Source organism: Scylla paramamosain, chromosome 8 (genome assembly GCF_035594125.1).
Source record: "Scylla paramamosain isolate STU-SP2022 chromosome 8, ASM3559412v1, whole genome shotgun sequence".
Taxonomy (NCBI): domain Eukaryota; kingdom Metazoa; phylum Arthropoda; class Malacostraca; order Decapoda; family Portunidae; genus Scylla; species Scylla paramamosain.
Window position 1 is genome coordinate 1,940,001 of NC_087158.1, and position 7,500 is coordinate 1,947,500.

Consider the following 7,500-nt stretch of genomic DNA (forward strand, 5'->3'; position numbering starts at 1 on the left):
ATTATTATTATTATTATTATTATTATTATTATTATTATTATTATTGTTATCACTGTTACACGATTTTTGTCTGACAAGTGTTATTTTCCAATTCTTCATTCGCAAAACAATAGAAAATGTCCATTATTCCCGTCAAACTCAGCTTTTGTGGCTTTTAAAATGATTTTTTTTTGCCCCAAAATAACTAAATTTCACCATTTTTCCAGATGCTGCCTGAGAGAACTTCTTTGCTCTTGTCTTGATGAATTGATCACATATGTAGCAGATTGCATCAGGAGAATGTTTCCAGCCTCTTGATGCCATTTCACCTCTTGATGAGTCTCCTCAGACAGTCAAAGCAGAACTGATTGGTCTGCAAGCCCCTACTTTTATATTGTCAAGCAGTACTCTAGAATATTCTTAGTTTTTTCTAGAATGTGTTCCAGAATGTTCTTAATCTTTCTAGAATTTTCTTGAACCTACTTTAGAATATTCTGAATCATTCTAGAAAATTCTTGTAGATTCTAGAAAGTTCTTGATACTTCTACATATTTCTACTGTATTCTAGAAAGTTCTAGAATATTTTGGAAATGTTTACATTGAATAGAATGTTTTAAAATGTTCTAGAAACTTCTAAAAGTGTCTGGTGGAACATTCTGGAAGATTTGAGAAGATTTCTGAAATGTAAGCAAATTCCTCTAAATATGAGAAATTTCTTGCTAGATCTGGTCAGTTCAAGAATGATCTTATTAAAAAAAAAATAAATAAATAAAAAAAAAATAGAACACTTTATATTCTTTCTTTCACTGTTTTAACTTACTTGCAACATTTCAAAAGCAATTAGATTAGCAATTGAGATTTTGCAAAGGTCTTTACTTGACATGAAAACCAAAAGTAAGCCATACTGTAATGAAATAAGGCAAAAATGTAAATTCATTATTCTAACCAAAAAATCAAAGTTTTAGGATCAAAATAACTATTTTATATTTTGTTTAAATGGAAATAACTGGAAAATTATGGTTTGGGGCCAAGGACAAGACAAAAATGAAATTGTTACATAGTGAATTATTATTATTATTATTATTATTATTATTATTATTATTATTATTATTATTATTATTATTATTATTATTATTATCATCATTTATTTTCTATCTTCGAAGTACAAAGTGGTGCGTGAGTGGAGTGGTGAAGTGAAGTGGTGGCGCGCAGTGACACTTGAGAGGGCCACCATAACACACTGCTTGTCGCTAACACAGATTGCAGCTTAAAGGAAGTAATATATAAGTTCAGTTTTGTTTTCTCTTTTGTTTTCTCTTTTTATTTTTCTGACTCTGTCTCTCAATAATAACTCGCCATTTTCCTTAACTAATGACACCACTCTTGGTGTTATTCTGCGTGTTACTATTTGTGGTCTTTCCGTCAGTGCTGCTCTTGCTCGTACTGCTAGTAGCGCTTGCTGTCATTGATTCTTCTTCTTCTTCTTCTTCTTCTTCTTCTTCTTCTTCTTCTTCTTCTTCTTCTTCTTCTTCTTCTTCTTCTTCTTCTTCTTCTTCTTCTTCTTCTTCTTCTTCTTCTTCTTCTTCTTCTTCTTCTTCTTCTTCTTCTTCTTCTTCTTCTTCTTCTTCTTCTTCTTCTTCTTCTTCTTCTTCTTCTTCTTCTTCTTCTTCTTCTTCTTCTTCTTCTTCTTCTTCTTCTTCTTCTTCTTCTTCTTCTTCTTCTTCTTCTTCTTCTTCTTCTTCTTCTTCTTCTTCTTCTTCTTCTTCTTCTTCTTCTTCTTCTTCTTCTTCTTCTTCTTCTTCTTCTTCTTCTTCTTCTTCTTCTTCTTCTTCTTCTTCTTCTTCTTCTTCTTCTTCTTCTTCTTCTTCTTCTTCTTCTTCTTCTTCTTCTTCTTCTTCTTCTTCTTCTTCTTCTTCTTCTTCTTCTTCTTCTTCTTCTTCTTCTTCTTCTTCTTCTTCTTCTTCTTCTTCTTCTTCTTCTTCTTCTTCTTCTTCTTCTTCTTCTTCTTCTTCTTCTTCTTCTTCTTCTTCTTCTTCTTCTTCTTCTTCTTCTTCTTCTTCTTCTTCTTCTTCTTCTTCTTCTTCTTCTTCTTCTTCTTCTTCTTCTTCTTCTTCTTCTTCTTCTTCTTCTTCTTCTTCTTCTTCTTCTTCTTCTTCTTCTTCTTCTTCTTCTTCTTCTTCTTCTTCTTCTTCTTCTTCTTCTTCTTCTTCTTCTTCTTCTTCTTCTTCTTCTTCTTCTTCTTCTTCTTCTTCTTCTTCTTCTTCTTCTTCTTCTTCTTCTTCTTCTTCTTCTTCTTCTTCTTCTTCTTCTTCTTCTTCTTCTTCTTCTTCTTCTTCTTCTTCTTCTTCTTCTTCTTCTTCTTCTTCTTCTTCTTCTTCTTCTTCTTCTTCTTCTTCTTCTTCTTCTTCTTCTTCTTCTTCTTCTTCTTCTTCTTCTTCTTCTTCTTCTTCTTCTTCTTCTTCTTCTTCTTCTTCTTCTTCTTCTTCTTCTTCTTCTTCTTCTTCTTCTTCTTCTTCTTCTTCTTCTTCTTCTTCTTCTTCTTCTTCTTCTTCTTCTTCTTCTTCTTCTTCTTCTTCTTCTTCTTCTTCTTCTTCTTCTTCTTCTTCTTCTTCTTCTTCTTCTTCTTCTTCTTCTTCTTCTTCTTCTTCTTCTTCTTCTTCTTCTTCTTCTTCTTCTTCTTCTTCTTCTTCTTCTTCTTCTTCTTCTTCTTCTTCTTCTTCTTCTTCTTCTTCTTCTTCTTCTTCTTCTTCTTCTTCTTCTTCTTCTTCTTCTTCTTCTTCTTCTTCTTCTTCTTCTTCTTCTTCTTCTTCTTCTTCTTCTTCTTCTTCTTCTTCTTCTTCTTCTTCTTCTTCTTCTTCTTCTTCTTCTTCTTCTTCTTCTTCTTCTTCTTCTTCTTCTTCTTCTTCTTCTTCTTCTTCTTCTTCTTCTTCTTCTTCTTCTTCTTCTTCTTCTTCTTCTTCTTCTTCTTCTTCTTCTTCTTCTTCTTCTTCTTCTTCTTCTTCTTCTTCTTCTTCTTCTTCTTCTTCTTCTTCTTCTTCTTCTTCTTCTTCTTCTTCTTCTTCTTCTTCTTCTTCTTCTTCTTCTTCTTCTTCTTCTTCTTCTTCTTCTTCTTCTTCTTCTTCTTCTTCTTCTTCTTCTTCTTCTTCTTCTTCTTCTTCTTCTTCTTCTTCTTCTTCTTCTTCTTCTTCTTCTTCTTCTTCTTCTTCTTCTTCTTCTTCTTCTTCTTCTTCTTCTTCTTCTTCTTCTTCTTCTTCTTCTTCTTCTTCTTCTTCTTCTTCTTCTTCTTCTTCTTCTTCTTCTTCTTCTTCTTCTTCTTCTTCTTCTTCTTCTTCTTCTTCTTCTTCTTCTTCTTCTTCTTCTTCTTCTTCTTCTTCTTCTTCTTCTTCTTCTTCTTCTTCTTCTTCTTCTTCTTCTTCTTCTTCTTCTTCTTCTTCTTCTTCTTCTTCTTCTTCTTCTTCTTCTTCTTCTTCTTCTTCTTCTTCTTCTTCTTCTTCTTCTTCTTCTTCTATTTATTGTTTCTGTTCTTGTTCTTGTTCATATTCTTGTGTAATTTTCTATATCTTCAAAACACGTGGCAGGAGGACCTTACCCTCCCCCCACTCCCGGCCTTCCCTCTCCACGGGATCCACCACGGTCCCCCAGTCCCTCACACAGAAGGCAGCAGCTGATTGGCCCCCGCACAGAAGGGACCACCTGATTGGTCGCCACTGCTCTGAGTGAGAGCTTGGAGTTAGGCAAGGAGAGAGGGAGCGCTTCCATTTGATGCCTAAGGTAATGTTCTGCGAGCCGTGCATTAGCCAGCATCTTTGGACACCCTCTAAAGGACTGTACCAGCAACGCCCCGCAGCAAACCGGCAGGACAAGAGACACTCTAGCGAATCATAAACAAGGCGTATACAAGACCTGCGTCCAGCAACAAACAAGAGAGCAAAGAGACACTGTAGCGAAGCACAAACAAGGCTTGTACAAGACCTGCGTCCAGCAACAAACAAGCGAGAAAAGAGACACTCCAGTGAAGAACAAACAATTCTTGTACAAGAATTGTACAAACCATTCTTGTACAGGAATTGTTTGCAGCAACAAACAAGCGAGAAAAGAAACACTAGCGAAGCACAAACAAGCGAGGAAAGAAACACTAGCGAAGCACAAACAAGCGAGAAAAGAAACACTAGCGAAGCACAAACAAGCGAGGAAAGAAACACTAGCGAAGCACAAACAAGCGAGGAAAGAAACACTAGCGAAGCACAAACAAGCGAGGAAAGAAACACTAGCGAAGCACAAACAAGCGAGCAAAGAAACACTAGCGAAGCACAAACAATCCTTGTACAAGAATTGTTTGCAGCAACACACAAGCGACTAAAGAGACTCTAGCGAGGCACAAACAAGGCTGTGTACAGGAATTGTAAGCAGCGGCAAACCAGCCAACAAATAGTCGATCTAGCGAAGCAGAAGGACACAATGTACTCGTCCAAGTCTTGCGTGCGGCAAGACGAGGGCGAGACAGTGCAGGAGTGTGGGGAAGAAGCCAAGGCCGTGCAAGGTTACTGTGAGGTGATCCGCCGCCAGGTGCCCGTCCTCACCAAGGCGGAGCTGCACGGCCTGGGCGGCTGACTCCTCCTGGGTGTGGGCGGCTTTGGCTCCGTGAGGCTGGTGGGGCAAGAGAATGGCGCCCCGGCGGTGGTGAAGGAGCTGCTGCAAGCCGACCAGCTGCTGCCGGTGCTGAAGGAGGCTACTTTTCTGCTGCAGCTCGGTGGAGCAGGCGGGGCGCCTCGGCTTCTAGGTAACTTGTGTTGTCATGCATGTATACACAGAAAAACACCAATATTGTATGGAGTATAGTTGACGGGTGGCGTGTGGTGGTGTCTGAGGTGTGTGGGTGTGTGTGTTGCAGGCGTGTGCCAGGCGCCCCCCGCCCTGGTGCAGGAGTTCGTGGGGCAGACGTACGACACGTACCTGGAGGTGTGTTCCCGTGAAGGGGTTCCTGGAGTCACTGCAGGCCGTGTGCCAGTGTTTGGAGGAAGTGCACGCCAAAGGGATCGTGCACAACGACTTGAAGTGGAACAACATCACCTTCAGTGGCTCAGTGAACGCGCCCCGCTTCCACATCATCGACTTTGGGTGGGCTTCCTCCAGCGGCAGCGTGGTGGTGGAGAAGGAGGAAGGCCAGAGTGACGAGGACAGCTTCACTGAGGGCCTCACACTCCCGGCAAGCCCCCTGGATGGCGCCTGAGGTGTTTTGGAGGAGGGCGTGTGTTCCCCTCAGGCGACGTGTACAGCCTCGGCTTCCTGATGGGCTGCCTGATGGACAGGTGCCCTCACGACTTCTTGACAGGTCCCCTCAGGAGTCTGTCACGCTCGTGCACTGCGCGGGACGCGAGCCCGCCGCCCCTCCCTCGCCCGCGTGGCTCACTGCCTCGCTATCCTTGCCAGCATCCTCACCCCTCACCAGCTGGATCAGTACTTTGAGGAGGCCGAAGAGGAGGAGGAGGAGGAGGAGGAGGAGGAGGAGGAGGAGGAGGAGGAGGAAGGCCAAGCTGAGGGGGGAGGGCGAGGAGGCCGAGGCTGTGCAGGCAGAAGAGGAAGAGAAGAAGGAACAGGATGAAGACGGTGACAACGTGATAAAAGAGGAAGAGAAGAAGGAACAGGATGAAGACAGTGACACTCTGAAAGAAGGGGAAAAAAAGGATGAAGAGGATGAATATGGCGGCACTATGGAAGAAGGGGGAGAGAAGAAAGAAGAGGATGGTGAACATGATACAGATACAACAGAAGATGATGACGAAGAAGATGAGGTTGATTATATAGAGCCAAAAGAGGATGAAGGGGAGAAGGATGATGATGATGATGATGATGATGATGATGATGATGATGAGATGGTGACGAAAAAACAAAACGAAGATTGAAAAGGGCAATAATTTGGATAATGTGGAACCCCAAACCGGAGAGGAAGAGGAGGATCAAGAAGATGAGGGAGATGATACACAGTCAGAAGAGAATAAAGAGGAAGAAGGCAATAAAAACGATGAAACTTTGACCGAAGAAAAGAAGAAAGAAGACGGTGAGGAAGAGCATACAGAGGCAGAAGAGGAAGAAAGAGAGGAAGGTGATGTAGAAGAGGAGGATGAAGGAGATGATAGAGAAGAGAAACATGAAGAAGATGATAGAGAAGACAAACATGAAGATGACAGAGAAGAGAAACATGAAGGAGATGATAGAGAAGAGAATGATTCAGATGACATAGATGAAAAGGAAGGAGGAAGAGATGTTATAGAAGAAGAAGATAAAGGAGATGATACAGAAGAGGAAGGTGAAGAAGATGATGAGGATGAAGATATAGAAAGTCGAATACGAAGAAGGGCAAAGAGGAAACGTGGTAGATGACGAAGGGTGATGTGAGTGTGAGAGTGAGTGTGAGAGAGAGTGTGAGAGTAGATGACGAAGGGTGATGCTGTGTGAATGTGGATGACGAAGGGAAGGGCCGAGCACAGACATAAGGGAAGGAGGAGATGGATGGCAAGAAAAATGATGATGAAATTGGCACAGAAGAGGAAGAAAAAGAAAGATTAGAAAGAGGAACAAGTTAAAGATACAGTCACAAAAGAAGAGGAAGAGAAGGAAGAGGAAAAGAGGAGGATGAGGGAGTGAAGAACGAGGAAGAGGAGGAAGCTAATGATGTAGTGACGAGAAATAGGAAGAGAAAGAGGAGGAAGATGACGAAGATAAAAAGAAAGAAAAGGAAGAAGAGGAATTCAACGATAATGTAACATACTCGTAAAAAGAGGAAGAGACAGAGGAAGACGAGGAAGAGGAAGAGAAGGAAGAGGAGGAAGGCAGTTGACAGTGCAAGAGAAGAAGAGGAAGAGAAAGACGAGGGAGACAAGGACGAGCAAGAGGCACTGTGTGATACCTAGATGTAGACCCTGTCACCACCAAAGACAATTTGTACACAAGTACACAAGCTGCTGGGATGGGACGAAAAAAAAAAAGTAAATAAAAAAAAATAAATAAGATTAAAAGATAAAAAAAAAAAGATGAAGGGATGAAAATATAAGATAAAAAATTAAAAGAGGAAAGAAAAAAAATAAAACTCAAAAAGATAAAACTATAAAAAAGATAAAAAGGTAAAGTTGATGGCATGCATGAATGGTGACTTCTTTATCATAAAATTTGTGATTTGTGTAAAGAAAAGAAAAAAAAAGTAAAAAAAGACGCGGTCTTTGTTGTGAACGAAAGAAATAAAATAAAAAGAAAAGAAAAAAGACAAGAAAAAAATAAAAAGAAAAAAAGGAGAAAATTTTCATTTGAAACGTATAATGCATTGCCTAAATAAAATAAAGAAAAAAAGAAAAAAGACAAGAAAAAAAATAAAAAGAAAAAAAGGAGAAAATTGTCATTTGAAACGTATAATGCATTGCCTTGAAATTGGTGATTTATGTAAAAAGAAAATAAATAAATAAAAAGAAAAAAGATAAATAAATAAAATAAATAAAAGAAAAGAACGACCTGCTTTCAATGAGTGAT

The 7,500-nt window shown here is 39.7% G+C and overlaps 1 protein-coding gene across 5 annotated transcripts in view; it reads left to right on the forward strand.

The window, feature by feature from the left end:
* Positions 1 to 7,500, forward strand: part of LOC135102687 (uncharacterized) — a 79,085-nt gene that overhangs the window by 57,633 nt on the left and 13,952 nt on the right. For 3 of the 5 annotated variants that reach the window (XM_064008079.1, XM_064008084.1, XM_064008086.1), the window contains one exon: positions 1,143 to 1,255. The exons of the other annotated variants lie outside the window; for them this stretch is intronic. The gene's annotated coding sequence lies outside the window, so the exon portion shown is untranslated. The remainder of the gene's footprint in view (positions 1 to 1,142; positions 1,256 to 7,500) is intronic. 5 annotated transcript variants of the gene reach the window in all.